This window comes from Trematomus bernacchii, unplaced genomic scaffold (assembly GCF_902827165.1).
Source record: "Trematomus bernacchii unplaced genomic scaffold, fTreBer1.1, whole genome shotgun sequence".
NCBI classification, from domain to species: domain Eukaryota; kingdom Metazoa; phylum Chordata; class Actinopteri; order Perciformes; family Nototheniidae; genus Trematomus; species Trematomus bernacchii.
The window spans coordinates 89376-105897 of NW_022987621.1; the positions used below are offsets into that span (position 1 = coordinate 89376).

General features: G+C 48.3%; 1 protein-coding gene across 1 annotated transcript in view; it reads left to right on the forward strand.

Moving 5' to 3' along the window:
- The first annotated feature begins 15838 nt into the window (after positions 1-15838).
- LOC117484322 (sodium/calcium exchanger 2-like) overlaps positions 15839-16522 on the forward strand; it is a 289186-nt gene continuing 288502 nt past the window's right edge. The window contains exon 1 of the mRNA XM_034132798.1: positions 15839-15919. The gene's annotated coding sequence lies outside the window, so the exon portion shown is untranslated. The remainder of the gene's footprint in view (positions 15920-16522) is intronic.

A 16522-nucleotide genomic window follows, 5' to 3' on the forward strand; every position in this document is an offset into this window, starting at 1 on the left:
CCGCACAAAAAGTGATTCGCGGGTGGTATTTTTTCAAACGCTTTTTTCCGGGTTCGGTTCTGGGTAAAACAAAGATGATGGGGGTCGGGTCGCGGGTGTTGCATAATAAATATATTAAAATAATAATAATTTAATTTAATGTTTAAATCCTCAGACCTCTCCCCCGCGGGATCGCGCATATTCGCATAATCATAACTTCTGCACCGCATTAATCTGCTGCCAGTGCTGAGCGCGCCACATTCGAAATGGCTGAGGTGAAGGCGGAGCTCGGAGAACACAGCATTGTTCGGCACAATCTCATGACTTTGACGTGGGTAGATATACTCGATTTATCCCAGTGTTTCACGAGAGAGATGTTGATAATTATTTTGTCCTTTTTGAACGGGTAGCAACTAGGGATGGGAACGATTAATCGAATATTTGAATATTCGAAATGATTCAGGTATTCGAATATGAGTTATGAATATTTTTTTTTAATTTTGTTTTTAGGAGGGATGCCTAAGTTGATTACATATTATCAAATTGAATAATTCAATGTATACGACAGTGCCATAGCTAAATATGTTAGGTGACACATAACTAGGGCCAAAAGGGTGGCTGGAGGGGGTCTGGAGGACGGGTTTGGGCTGACAGCCCAGGGGCACAGCGGAGGACCCGGAAGGGGTCTCGGGCGGACGGCCCGGGGGCAAGGCAGAGATCAAGGAAGGGCGAAGACCACAGCGGGCGAACTCAGGGGGCCGGGCATGAGAGCAAAGGCAGCGGCTGAAAGAGTCAGGAGGCCGGGCTCGAGGGCGAAGGCCACGGCTGGGGAAATCAGGGGGCCGGGCTCGAGGGCGAAGGCCGCGGCACTCAGGGGGCCGGGCTCGAGGGCGAAGGCAGCGGCTGGGGAACTCAGGGGGCCTGGCTCGAGAGCGAAGACCGCGGCACTCAGGGGGCCGGGCCCGAGGGCGAACAAGAAGACGGCGACGGGACAACCCCGGAGGACGGGCAGGAAGGCGCTGACGGGACAGCTTCGGAGGCCGGGCAGGAAGGTGCTGACGGGACAACTCCGGAGGACGGGCAGGAAGGCCATGACGGGACAGCTCCGGAGGACGGGGAGGAAGGTGCCGACGGGACAGCTCCGTAGGCCGGACAGGAAGGCGCGGACGGGACAGCTCCGGAGGACGGGCAGGAAGGCGCTGACGGGACAGCTCCGGAGGACGGGCAGTAAGGTGCTGACGGGACAGCTCCGGAGGCCGGGCAGGACCCAGCGTCGGCCAGACAGGAACCGGAGCCGACGGGACAGGCGTAGACGGGATCCTGAACATGACATTGGCTGGTGTCAATGGGACCCCGGATGGAGCAAGGGCTGGTGTCGACTGGACCCCCAACGGAACAGGACACAGAGTTGGCAGGGCCCCCGGCAGAACAGGTGTCGGCGGGACCCCCAACAGGACAGGATACAGAGTTGGCAGGACCCCCGGGAGAACAGGTGTCGGCGGGACCTCCAACAGGATAGGACACAGAGTTGGCAGGAAACCCGGCGGAGCAGGTGTCGGCGGGACCCCCAACAGGACAGGATCTGGTGTTGGCAGGACCCCCGGCAGAAGAGTAGTCGGAGGAACCTCCAACGGCACAGGACATGGAGTTGGCAAGACCCCCGGCAGGAGAGTAGTCGGCGGGACCTCCAACGGCACAGGACATAGGGTTGGCAGGACCCCCGGCAGAAGAGTAGTCGGCGGGACCCCCAACGGGACAGGACATGGAGTTGGCAAGACCCCCGGCAGAAGAGTAGTCGGTGGGACCTCCAACGGCACAGGACATAGGGTTGGCAGGACCCCCGGCAGAAGAGTAGTCGGCAGGACCCCCAACGGGACAGGACATAGGGTTGGCAAGACCCCCGGCAGAAGAGTAGTCGGCGGGACCTCCAACGGCACAGGACATGGAGTTGGCAGGACCCCCGGCAGAAGAGTAGTCGGCGGGACCCCCAATGGGACAGGACATGGAGTTGGCAAGACCCCCGGCAGGAGAGTAGTCGGTGGGACCTCCAACAGCACAGGACATAGGGTTGGCAGGACCCCCGGCAGAAGAGTAGTCGGCGGGACCTCCAACGGCACAGGACATGGAGTTGGCAAGACCCCCGGCAGGAGAGTAGTCGGCGGGACCTCCAACGGTACAGGACATGGGGTTGGCAAGACCCCCGGCAGAAGAGTAGTCGGCGGGACCCCAATGGGACAGGACATGGAGTTGGCAAGACCCCCGGCAGGAGAGTAGTCGGCGGGACCTCCAACAGCACAGGACATAGGGTTGGCAGGACCCCCGGCAGAAGAGTAGTCGGCGGGACCCCCAACGGGACAGGACATAGGATTGGCAAGACCCCCGGCAGAAGAGTAGTCGGCGGGACCTCCAACGGCACAGGACATGGAGTTGGCAGGACCCCCGGCAGAAGAGTAGTCGGCGGGACCCCCAATGGGACAGGACATGGAGTTGGCAAGACCCCCGGCAGGAGAGTAGTCGGTGGGACCTCCAACAGCACAGGACATAGGGTTGGCAGGACCCCCGGCAGAAGAGTAGTCGGCGGGACCTCCAACGGCACAGGACATGGAGTTGGCAAGACCCCCGGCAGGAGAGTAGTCGGCGGGACCTCCAACGGTACAGGACATGGGGTTGGCAAGACCCCCGGCAGAAGAGTAGTCGGCGGGACCCCAATGGGACAGGACATGGAGTTGGCAAGACCCCCGGCAGGAGAGTAGTCGGCGGGACCTCCAACAGCACAGGACATAGGGTTGGCAGGACCCCCGGCAGAAGAGTAGTCGGCGGGACCCCCAACGGGACAGGACATAGGATTGGCAAGACCCCCGGCAGAAGAGTAGTCGGCGGGACCTCCAACGGCACAGGACATGGAGTTGGCAAGACCCCCGGCAGGAGAGTAGTCGGCGGGACCTCCAACGGCACAGGACATGGAGTTGGCAAGACCCCCGGCAGAAGAGTAGTCGGCGGGACCTCCAACGGCACAGGACATAGAGTTGGCAGGACCCCCGGCAGAAGAGTAGTCAGCGGGACCCCCAGCAGAAGAGTAGTCGGCGGGACCCCCAATGGGACAGGACATGGAGTTGGCAAGACCCCCGGCAGGAGAGTAGTCGGCGGGACCTCCAACAGCACAGGACATAGGGTTGGCAGGACCCCCGGCAGAAGAGTAGTCGGCGGCACCTCCAACGGCACAGGACATGGAGTTGGCAGGACCCCCGGCAGAAGAGTAGTCGGCGGGACCTCCAACGGCACAGGACATGGAGTTGGCAAGACCCCCGGCAGAAGAGTAGTCGGCGGGACCTCCAACGGTACAGGACATGGGGTTGGCAAGACCCCCGGCAGAAGAGTAGTCGGCGGGACCCCCAATGGGACAGGACATGGAGTTGGCAAGACCCCCGGCAGGAGAGTAGTCGGCGGGACCTCCAACAGCACAGGACATAGGGTTGGCAGGACCCCCGGCAGAAGAGTAGTCGGCGGGACCCCCAACGGGACAGGACATAGGATTGGCAAGACCCCCGGCAGAAGAGTAGTCGGCGGGACCTCCAACGGCACAGGACATGGGATTGGCAAGACCCCCGGCAGAAGAGTAGTCGGCCGGACCACCGACAGGACACGAGGGGCTGGAGTGGGCCGAACCACTGACAAAACACGAGGGGCTGGAGTGGGCCGAACCACTAACAAAACACGGGGGGCTGGCGTCGGCCGAGGAGCCAGTACTGGAGCCAGAATGTGAGCCAGAAACATGGCTGCTGGGTCTCGAGGTTTAAAGCAGGCGTGCAGTTTATCGGGAGGAGTCACAAAGTCCCTTAAAAACTCAGGCAGTGAGCTCCTTAACCAGGGCTTATCAGCAACTTCCCGGCGTGCTCGTGAAAGAGCAGCCTCCTGAGCCTCTTTACCATGAGCCCTCATCCATTCTCCAAGAAAACATAAAAGTTTGCAGGATAATTTGCCAACCTCATCCTCAAAAAACACTGCTAGGTCCATCCTTGGTTAGATCCTTCTGTTAGGGTTGAGTGAAGCAGGCAGGACCCAAATGCAGATGACAAAGAAAATACCTTTATTAAGGTTTTAGCGGTGACAAAAAGAATACTAACCCATGAACACAGTCACAGACAAACAAGGATCTAACCAAGACAGACAGAAAAAACAGAACTTAAATACACACAAGACTAATCACACAACAAGACACAGGTGAGGAGGGAGGAGAAAACACAGGGGCACAAGGTGAACACAATCAGGAAATCAGACACACCAGGGAAACTAACGACGGGAAGGCAAACACAGGGAGTAGGATCAGACAATACACAAGGGTTGCGGTCGAATAGTCCATTTAGCTTAGGAACCTTCCTAACGGAGTGAAATGACCCGGAAGTTCCTCAGTGGCAGCCATGATAAGTGCCGTTCGAATTCTCTAAATTAAAAGGAAAGGAGATTTCAAACTTCCTTTATAACCTCCTTTAGCTTAGGAACCACTGGACCTCCCTAACCGAAAGGAGAGGAGAAAATGCTGCCCCACAATGCCTTGCGGCCACGGCATTTGCCGTCACACAACAGTCGGCTGTTCACGGAAACAACCGATTATGAACGAGAAATGATATCATGAAAGTTACGGTGCTTATTAAGCATTTTAAAACGTATGTGGTAAGTTGCCAAAGTGCTTTGTTTTGAACGTTCATCAGTATTCTTCAAAAAGAGAAATATGAACGTTAGTTTTTACTGAAATGATCAAATAAAGTCAACATTTCACAGTCTTTACTGAGCTGTGTGGGGTTTGTTCAACTTTTAAAAGATGTTTGAATGGTGATATACACAGTGATAGATGTTAAGGACTAACGTTTATAATAAATACATTTGTATTGATTTTAAGATCTTTTCATGCAATCATACGTATTGGGATCATTTGTATTAATGTGGACCGGAGGGAGAGGGTGACGAGCATAAGTTTCACTTTCCTTTTTTATTTCAATTCCAACTTTGGTCATGAAGAATATGTTTCTCTGTTGTCCCCGTTCATAAAGCATAAAGCAACAGCATCAGAGCACGGTGCAGAGTCTCTAGATGAGTTTACAGTAGTCCCTCGTTCTTATTAAACATCCATGTTGTAGTCCGCTGTATAGAAAACTGTAGTTTCCATAGTTTCCCCACAGCAGCAGACGCACATTTATGACCTCCGCTGGCGCATCATAAACACGTCGGATAGTGAAAGTGCAGTCGGATTCTCTAAAGTACCGCAGTCTCTTCTCCTAAATCCTTTTGAATTCTCCTATCCACTATCCCTTAACCCCATGACGTTTCACTCCGAGGTCAAGGAATAGACGATAGGGTTAGAACTTAGGAGCTGTTTTTTTGGAGTAATCGACCGCAACCAAGGAGGAAAACATTTCAAAACAAAACAGGAAACCAGAGACAGAAAAAGACAAGACACAACACAACACAGACAGATCGTGACAAGTATGTTCTTACTCACAAGTCTGTCTTCAGTGAGAGGAGTAGGGCACAGGCCTGGTTTGTGGACAACAACATCAGGGAAACCCCAGTCCCCACTAATGTGCCATGACAGTCCAGCAGGCCAGGAAATGTTGAGGAAAAACCGGGAGAGGTGAATTGGGGACCTAGGGATAGCCCAGTGTGTTATTTCTGCAAGAAAAGAGGTCATGTTTTTGCGAATTGTTATGCTTTACGGCAGACGTGTCAAACTCAAGGCCCGCGGGCCAAATGTGGCCCGCCACGTCATTTTATGTGGCCCGCGAGAGCTCGCAAAGAATATAAACAGTTTATTATACGGTTACATGCCGTTTAAGCACGTTGCCCATAAACAGCATGTCCCAAAATGCATTTCGTTTTGTGACGTGCGCACTGAAGCGACTTCCTATCAGCAGCGGCACTCTGAGGCGGTGAGTGACCAGTGTGTGACTGTGAGTGACACAGAGTTGAAGGAACATAATTTACAGCGGCACAGAGACACCAAACACGGAGCAAAGTCTGCTTCAGCAACCGAGACAAGCAACTCCAGTCCCAGAACAAACAGACAGAATGACCCGCTCTTTAAGAATCAGTCGGTGTTGCTGCGGCTCAGAGACACACATGGATTTATTATGTTTTAGAAAAACTCGCGTTACGGTTATTTCCGGTTTCTGGTTGATTAAAATATATGAGGTCTTGGCTTGCAGAGTATGAACGTCTTTTTGCTATATTCAGACGATAAATACTTATAAATACTTGTGTAAAGTTTGTAAAGGAAGGAGGAAAACTTCCGCGATCCCTGTCCCCTCTCACTCTGTTCCTCCTCAACACGCCGCCGCCCCCCCCCCCCCCCCCCACTCACTGCTTACTGAAATAGTGAGTGACAGGTGATAGTAACACAGCAGGATCTGGGACAGGGGGTTCTCAAAGTCTTGGCTTTCAGACTATTAAAATATTATTGCTGAATTCAAATGAAATATAGCCTACTTAAATAATGCTTGATATACAAAAGAAAAATACTTTATTATTCACAAAAAATAGATTTCACAAACATTGTATCTCTTTTTGATAAGATATGATGAGGCTAACTAAATTTCATAAATTCATGGGATTTATGTAACAGTAAGAGAGTGAAATGTTAGTCTGAGCCCACATACAGTATTTTTGTGTCTACGTGCACAATACATTAATGCACAACCATGTGCTTTCAGACGTAGTTATTGCCAAAACCAATAATACTCCAATGCAGAGGCAATATTGTTATACAGTATAAAACATTATTTTGATATTTATATATGTATATTTATATAGTGTTAAAATTACAACCGGCCCTTTGAGGGCAACCATAATGCTGATGTGGCCCGCGATGAAATTGAGTTTGACACCCCTGCTTTACGGGATGAGGAGAAGCCTGTAAAGACGGTCGCCTTGGTGAGTACTTCAAAGCCAGGGTCTCTCAAGTCAGAACTGGACGTTTTTGATCCTTTTCTCATGAAAGGAATGGTGTCTTTACCGGGGAAGAACACCAGGGTTCCAGTGACCATTTTGAGGGATACAGCAACGTCACAATCCTTTATGGTGAGGGGTGTGTTTCCCCTCTCTGAGGAGTCTGCTGTGGGTTCGGGTGTTCTTGTGAGGGGGTTTGGTATGCAGTGTGTGGGTTCGCCATTACATAATATTCACCTTGAGTCAGATCTGGTCACAGGTCCGGTAGCTGTCGGGGTTCGGCCATGTCTTCCCATTGAAGGGGTAGATTTGGTCTTGGGGAATGATTTAGCCGGTGGCAGAGTGCTCGTTAAGCCGGGGGTGAATGTGGTTGCAGTCACCCGTGACAGTTGTACGGCTACAGGATTGGACAGACCGATCAGGGACCCTCCATCGTGGCGTGAGGGTGGGAAAACAGGTACGATAATCCCCGGGGCTGTTCATAACCCTGTCGCGGCCTGTGTGGTGGCGCTGTCCAGTGCTGAAAGTGACACCCCTGTCACCTCGGAGGCCCCGATCGCTGCGGATACTCTGGTAAATATTGAGTCTCATTTAGCACACTTGCCTGATGCGCAGCGTGCAGATGTGTTGGAACTGATCGTGAAGTGGAGCGCCCTGTGTCATACCGCTCCAAGAAATTCAATCCCCACCAGCGGGTGTGTTCCACCATCGAAAAGGAGGCTATGGTTCTGGCCTTAAACCACTTTGAGGTATACGTTGGGTCATCAAACATCCCTGTCACTTTTTTTTACCGATCACAACCCCCTTGTGTTCCTGCAGAGAATGCGTAAGACAAATCAAAGGTTGATGCGATGGAGCATTTTCATGCAAGCCTTCATGTTGAGGTCAAACACATTCGTGGCAAGGACAATGTGTTGGCTGATGCATTGTCGCGCTTATGATATGTAGCCTGTTCGGTGTGTGGACTGAGTGGTTGAGCACGTCTGTCGACTTAAAGTCGATTGTTGTGATTGTTTTCTTTTCTTTTAAAAAAAAAAATTCACTAACTCATGGTGGGGGTGTTACGTGCTCTTGTTGTTTTTCTCTGTCTCTCTGCTGCGCAGGTACACCTGGTCCGCCCCTGGCTCCGCCTCCCCCAGGTGTCCTAATTCCATTCAGCTGGGGACTTAAAAAGGAGAAGCTGGAGGAGAAGAGTGTCTCTCCCTTTCCCGATGCCGGAAGACTCTGACCGTGGACAATATCTCGCTGCCGTTTGGACCTGTAGATGCCTGTTGTTAATATGTTAATGTGTGAACTCTGGAGGACCTGTTAGAATAGGTTTTCGCTGCTTTATTTTCCCGTAGGGTTTTTGTTAGATCTCTGGGCAGAGGAGGGAAGCTTTGGGTCCTACGGTCCGTGGTGTGGCTGGCCCAGGCCCCCTTCTTCCTTTTGTTTGTTTTTGCCCGTCCTCCAGACCTTGTTCATTTGCCCTATGGCTCATGTAAGTAACGGCTGTGCTCTCAATTAAATGCTCGCCGTTAAGTGCTGCGTGTTTGGTGTGATTTATTTTATGTTGCGGGTCTTCCCACGAGCCACTACCACTTGGTAGAGGACGGGTCGTAACAGCCGCCGAAACATAATTTTGGCCAATCAGCATCGTCAGATCTGATGGTCATAGGGCGCCAATTTCAGCGCCCTGTGTGTCTGTGAGTTGTTTGGACTGGTATCCAAGGTGACGCTACAGTAGTTGTCAAGGATGGCTGCGTCTGCAGGTGGAGACTCTGGGTGCTAGTGGATCGCCGGAGCTGTAGATTAACATTTACATGCTTATTGTAGTTGTAAGTGCAATGCCTGTAGCACCATGGAGCATATTTGTGGGCTGGACCTGTATTTTACAGGAAAGGAGTGAGCAGAGGGTCGAGTTGTCGATTCTTGTTCAGTTTTCTGTGACTATCTTCCTCACCCTCTCAGACTTTGAGTTGCGCGCGCTGCTAAAGAGACGCACTACCATGGAAACCAAACAATGGTGTAGCTGTATTAAAGTCTGAGTGGAAACAGTCGTGAGTAAATCTGATTTTGTCAGAAATGCGGGAGAAATATGACCCCGGGAGGAAACCGGGAGAGGGCTATGAAATCGGGAGTCTCCCGCGAAAATCGGGAGGGTTGGCAAGTATGACACACACACACACACACACACACACACATAATGTTTGTATTTAGTCTCCTGATTTTAAATGGGAATTAAATCATTTGAGTGTTCCCAAAGCACCAGTGTTCTGCAGTTTGTGTGGGCCTACTGTACTGTTGCACAGTTTATACTGTAGAAACTATGTCCAGGACAAGGTATTTGGAAGTTTTGGAAGATTCATAGCTAACCACACTGAAGATTATGGATTATCTCATATTTTTAAGCCTCAATTTGTCCTTCCCCCCCCTCCCCTCTCTAACATCACCAGAAGTCCTAATTTAAGGGGTCATTTCTCAAAACTTTCTTCCGGGGGAGCATCCCTCCGGACCCCCCTAGTATGGTTTGGTCACCATTTCCGTAGCCCCACCAAAAACATTTTCCACCAGCCGCCACTAGTACTGATGTCTCAAAATATACGTTTATTTTAAAGTGTTTTTATGTCTTCATAACCTATCTTTCTTGCTTCTGGGTGTCTTCAGTTTGAGTCGTGAGCCTTCAGTCAAGCGGATAAGATTTAGAGGCCTTTGGTGCAGATCACTCCGAGGACTGCTGACATCGCTGTAGCTCAGTTGGGAAAGAAATAGGTTTCCTGCTGATGAACAATGAAGGACAAACCCTCCACAGCGAGCTCTCTCTGTCCGCTCTCCTTCATGCAGCCAGGCGGGGGGATCCATCCCAAGATTTCCCCTCTTTAACTTCCGTTTCCCCCTTTCTCATGTCTGTCTGGATCTCTCTTTTAACATCACATTCCCTTTTTTCTGTCAAGCTTCTTTATTTATTTATAGCTCTCTGTTTTGGCCTTTTTCCTCATAGTATCAGGCCTCTTCCCCCCCTCTCCCAGTTTCTATAGACAGATCTCCAGCCTTCAGTTTCCGCCCACTCAAGACACTCTGGCAGGGCCCATTATTACACTTTCATTTATTTCCCAGAGTGCAGTGTGTAGATTTTTGAGTGTGTCAGAGAAAGAGGCTGAGATGGAATAGGAAATAACCTCGCAGCATCTCGAGGATGATTTAATTTGGATTCAATGCACCACGCAGTGTTTCTGGTGTTGGACAGCCCAGGATCTGGGTCTGCTGCATGTCACACACCCTGCAGTTACACTGAGCCAGAGATATCACACACACTGTGATAGTAGAAGCTCCACCACTGAGGGAGAGCGAGCACCATCTGTCGCTGGAGAAAGGTTCAGCTTTGCAACATGTTTCTGTCACTGAACAAAATGAACAGCCTGCTTTGTAACACTCAGAAACAGCAACCAGCTGTCTGTGTGCAAAATTGGTCATTTTAACGACAACATGTATTCATCAACAACTAACCTTTGCTTTCTGCAAGACTGGCTGATCATATGCATTTTTGATACAAGCAGAATCGATAAAAGAAACAATGAATTCTATATTTTTACCTTCTTAATTCCATTAAAATATTGAGTCAGCAAATCTCTCAGCTCGGTTGCTGTGGGGTTAGAGCAGTGGTTCTCAAACTTGTTCTGTCATTCCCCACTTTGAACAGGTGGGCCTTTTCAAGCCCCACCTGTTCCTCATCGCTCCAATCAAATGAGGCCAAGCTTAAAATTGTCAAATGTATCGTTCTATATCAGGGGTCTCCAACCTTTTTTAGGATGAGAGCTACTTTCAAAAAATAAAACAAGTCGTGAGCTACTTTTACTCCTCTTTTTTTGTTTTTTGCAGTGTATATATTTAGCACATTTGAACATTATTATATGCTGACCTTTAACCTTTGTGTGCTGTTTGGGTCTGTGGGACCCGTTTTCAGTGTTTACTCAAATAAAATGTATTCAATTTAATTATTTTAACCTGCTTTATTTGGGGGTGGACCTCACCTCCTCTAGGGTGGACCTCCCCTCCTCTAGGGGGGTCCGGGGGCATGCTCCCCGGGAAGATTTTTTTTAAATGTTTTTTTAAATGCATCAATCTGGTGCACTTTGAGCACAACATGAATGTATGGATACAGCTCTCAACACTCAGATGAAAGAGAGCTGTATACTTTTCAATAATCCAAACATCTTTAGAATATGATCACAAGCAATAACAAATCATTTAAACTTGTTTATTCTTATCTTATGTTACAATGATTTCTTACTTTCTTTTTTACAACTAGGCTATATTAAATAGATAAAGGTGTGCTCTCTCTCGCTCTCTCTCTCTGTCTCGCTCGCTCACAGAGGCTGTGTGCTCCTCCGTGGCGACCACTGTACATTTCCCTTATAAATAAACTAACAATCTTAATAGTTTTGCCCATATATTTTTAACAATGAATTTAATATAATGTAATTATATCCCAAACACCAAACAAAATATAGTTGAGATGATGTACTTGTAGTCATTGTAATGTATTAACAAGCATACTGGTAATGCCACAATTCTAAATGTAATCTGCTCTGATGACACCATTAAATAGATTACACCAAAAAACATAATGGTGGTACAAATTAAAAACCTCATTAACACCAACCAACTCATTTACACATGAGTGTCTTTATTAATGCATTGTTGATTGGGTATATTGTTTTATGTACATAAACAAACTCAACTTATAATTGATGTGATTTCATGTGACGCATCATTTGATCAATTGTCTGGAATCTGATTGTGTCTCAGGAGGTTACTCTCTGATGCTGCTGTCTGTCACCTCTGCTGCTTTTATTTAGTCTCCACGGAGCAGGTGGACTAGTGTGAGACACATGCTGGAGTCAAAGTGTGTGTGTGTGTGTGTGTGTGTGTGTGTGTGTGTGTGTGTGTGTGTGTGTGTGTGTGTGTGTGTGTGTGTGTGTGTGTGTGTGTGTGTGTGTGTGTGTGTGTGTGTGTGTGTGTGTGTGTGTGTGTGTGTGTGTGTGTGTGTGTGTGTGTGTGTGTGTGTGTGTGTGTGTGTGTGTGTGTGTGTGTGTGTGTGTGTGTGTAGTCATTTTGCTAGTGAGATTTATAGTGCATCAGAGGTAGGGTCATTGGCCAATCATTTTTCTAATAGGTTCCTTTATTATCCCCTCAAGGGGTAATTCAATTTCCACTGTAGTGTTATTTTTCACACATTATCGGACCTATACACATGCATGACTGAGAGATGTTATGGGGGGAGAGGGACTACATGGTCTGGCACCTTGAGCAGTTGGGGGTTCAGTGCTTTGCTGAAGGGCCCCTCTGCAGTGCCCAGGAGGAGAAATTGCCCCTCTTTAGCAACAAGTCCTCAATCTTTTCTCCTCTTAATAATAATAAAACATTTTATTCAGAGGCGCCTTTCAAAGCACCCAAGGACACTGTACAATTCATAAAATATTCTAAAGAAAGGTTCAAAACAGTCATGGCTTCAAGTCATGGCTTCTGCGTTCTCACTTTTTTGTGGACACATTTCTGGAAGAGGAGCTACCATTTCAAAAACAAAGTGTGGTGGCTGAAGGAGCAGAAGGAGGGGAGGAGAGGAGGAGCTGACGGGGGGGGAGGAGGTGCACACTGCCCAGCCTGTCGGTCTGACAGACTGATTGAAGGCCTGAGTTTGTGCTGGCTCAGCAGAACTCAGCCGGCACAGTAAGTAATTGAGCCGCTCCACTCTGCAGTGCCCAGGAGGAGAAATTGCCCCTCTTTAGCCACAAGTCCTCAATCTTTTCTCCTCTTAATAATAATAAAACATTTTATTTAGAGGCGCCTTTCAAAGCACCCAAGGACACCGTACAATTCATAAAATAGTCTAAAGAAAGGTTAAAAACAGTGCAAAAGGATAGGGGACATGTAGCACTGCAGTGAGTAGGATGATCTGAACAGGTGGGTGTGGTGTGGTGAATGTGGTGATTGTAGACTGTTGGATGTGTGAGGGGAGAGAGTTCCAGAGTCTGGGAGTCTATGTGGTCAGAGGATTTGGTGCGGGTTAATGGTGTTTAATGAAACCATTTAGCTTCATACATTTCTCCTCTCTTTGATAATGTTAATGAATGAACTCAAATTTGTTTATAAATAAGCACCATGGTGTAAACTCCAAGCAAAACTCATTAGGAAAATGTTTACTGAGGTAATAACCAATTGAGAGGTAGAATATTGTTTTCATAGACTTCTATGCAATCTTCCCTTTGGAACAGCTGGCCCCTGCTGGTCAGTATTACATTACATTGGCCTCACTTCATTCAGACCAGGAGGTTTAGGGTTAGGTTTAGTTGCAAGGGATTTTAGATATTTTAAACAACAACAAATGTATAATTGGATTCATGCCTAAGGAAAGCATTCCCATCACCCATGATACACACACACTTCAGAAAGAGCCCTATTCCACAGTTTGAACTGGTAATAAAGTACAATGTTTACCAAGTCATGGCTTCTGCTTTCTCACTTTTTTGTGGACACATTTCTGGAAGAGGAGCTACCATTTCAAAAACAAGGTGTGGTGGCTGAAGGAGCAGAAGGAGCTGAAGGAGGGGAGGAGAGGAGGAGCTGACAGGGGGGGGGGAGGAGGTGCACACTGCCCAGCCTCTCTGTCTGACAGACTGATTGAAGGCCTGAGTTTGTGCTGGCTCAGCAGAACTCAGCCGGCACAGTAAGTAATTGAGCCGCTCCACTCTGAGTTTAACTGAGGTAGTGTTAAACTGTGGAGCCTGCTACATCCACATGTAGGTATTAGAGCGAGGGTGTGAAACTCATTTTAGTTCAGGGGCCCCATACAGCCGGAACAGTACACACAACATAATAAGCTATAAATACAACTCCAAATGTGTTTGTTTTATTGAAAAAAGTACATTCTGAAAATCTTCACATTCAATGAACAAAACATTATGAACAACCTGACATTTCCTAGGAAAAATAAGAGCAAATTCAGCAGTTTTATACTTCAGTTTATCATTTACACATGTGCAGTACAACACACAGATCACTTGTCAAGATCTAGAAAGATACATTCATTTCCACATCTGTGTAGCAATCCTGACACACCACCAGACAAACTAAAGAGGGAGAAGGTTAAGGTATCTCTGTTAATGTATCAAATATAGAAAATACATAAAAGTTGTGAAAATTGCAGTGAATTTCTTCTCTGTAGTTTTTACACTTTGCAAAGTCATCCTGCGTGCCGTATGTTTGAAACATGCATAATATGAGGTCTAGTATTAGAGGAGAGGACTGCACAGCTTCCTGTTGCTGTCACTAATATTCCTTTAATCATTTACCACTCATCTCCCCTTTCCTCTCTTCTCTCCTCCTTCCCAATCATCTTCCTCCCCCTTTCCTTCTTTTTCCCATTCTGTCTCTCTTGGTTTTAAATTCTCCTCATCGTTTTGGTTTTTCCTTTCCCTTGTAAAATGTCTCTTTTCTCACATAGCTACATTCCTTTCTTCATTTGTCCTTTAGTTGTACTTTCCCTTCCTCACATTGCAAATCATTTAAATATAACTTCTACACAACAGTAATACGAGCAAATACACACAATACTTAAAGGGGAGCTATCATGCAAAATGCACTTTTGTACGTCTTTTCTACATGAATATGTGTCCCCGGTGTTCCAGGGAACTCACCAAGTGTCAGAAAACACAACCCTCTCTATTTTCCTCCATACCCAAATCTCTAAAAAAGGGGCTGCAACGGATCTGATAAAAACTGATCCAGATTTGAACACTGTCCTGACATCAGGACGGAGGAGCTCGGCCTATATGGCCAACTCTCCACCTATCAGGGGAATGAGAGGTTGCCGTGGCATGGTAACAGCATGGTAACACGACGCTCGTAACTCGGCCCCCTCCTTTGCAGGGGGGCGTAGTCAGCTGCAGCGCATGCAAAGACAGGGTGGAGGACAGCAAAATAGAGCGAAATGAGGCATGGCTAAAATGCATGATCTGTTTGGTATTTTGAAAAAGAAAACATATAAATATACCTTATATAGGTATGGTCCTACAATATATTATTCAAATATAGCATGATAGGTCCACTTTAACACAACAATGAACAGGAGAGCTGCTCATCTTTTTACTTTTCAGTACCTCCCTCTTCTCTTCTTTCTTGTCCTTTCCTTTAAGTTTCTATTTTTGTCCAGCCTTGATTGATGTTCGTCATCCCTCATTTAATCCTATCCTCTCCATCCCTCCTTTCAGGGCGCCGCCAGGTATTTTGGGCCCCTTGAAAAGATATCACATTGGTTACTTAAACATTTTGTTCTTAATGTTCTAAAATTGTTTGGGCCCCTGTCAGCCACGGGCCCTTAGAATCGTCCTAACTTTTCACCCCCTTACGGCGCCCCTGCCTCCTTTAATCCTATCCTCTCCATCACTGCTTTCCTCATCCCTGCTCTACTTGTCTCCTCTCCTCTTTCCTTGTCTCCTCTCTTTTTCTTCCCTTCTTTCCTCTCATCTTCTCTCCTTGTCTCCTCTCCTCTTATTTCCCTGTCTCCTCGCCTGTTCTTTCCTTCTCTCCCCTTCTTTCTTTCTCTCCTCTCCTCTTCTTTCCTTGTCTCTTCTTCTCTCCTTGTCTCCTCTCCTCTTCTATCCTCGTCTCCTCTCCTCTCGAATTTCATACCACTCTCCTCATCCATCCGCGCCCCCGAGGACAAACCGTGCTTCTGGAGACCCCGCCCAGCTGCGCGCGCTGTGTGATGAGGGGGGAGTGAGGGGAGAGGGAGCGCGAGTGCTGTGTGCAGTTTGTTGACTGTGTCAGAGAGAGAGAGCGAGAGAGAGAGAGAGCGAGAGAGAGAGAGAGAGAGAGAGAGAGAGAGAGAGAGAGAGAGAGAGAGAGAGAGAGAGAGAGAGAGAGGGGGAAGGCGGGACGCAGCACAGAGGACAGTTGTCTCTCATTCATCCTAACAGCAGATAGTGCTCGCTGCTCCGCGTGTCCGGCACGAGAACACCAGGTAAGACATTTCCTCTCACTTTGTCTGTTTGTGTTTATTGTGTGCGCGCGTTTGTTGTGTGCGCTCGCTCACAGCCCCATGCGGGGGTCTCTGTCTGCTGTCCGGTGACCATGTGGACCAGTGTGTGGATCAGTGTGTGGATGTGTGTGTGGATCAGTGCTGACTGAGTGACCCTCTGACAGTCTGTCTCATGTCCGTGCTGCTGCTTTAAAGCCTTATTGTGACCGCGGATGTTTGTCTCTTTTTATAAAGACGCGTGAGTGAAATGCTAAGGATGCTGCGGGTATGTGACAAACACACACACACACACACACACACACACACACACACACACACACACACACACACACACACACACACACACTGCATGAAGCTGCAGCTCCGTGCTTCCATCCAAAGTGGCTCCTAATGAGCGGAGCGGCCCTGGGGCCCCGCAGGGAGCACTGCAGCCCGGGAGCAGGGGGGGTGTTGTGTTTAAGAGACAAACATCACCAAGTGTGAAAAGGTGTGCTGGGACTGCCCTTATTTTTGCAGAGAAACAGTTATTCAATCAAAGGTCGTCGGACACCCTCAGAGTATGCTTTTAATAACAAATTATAAAAC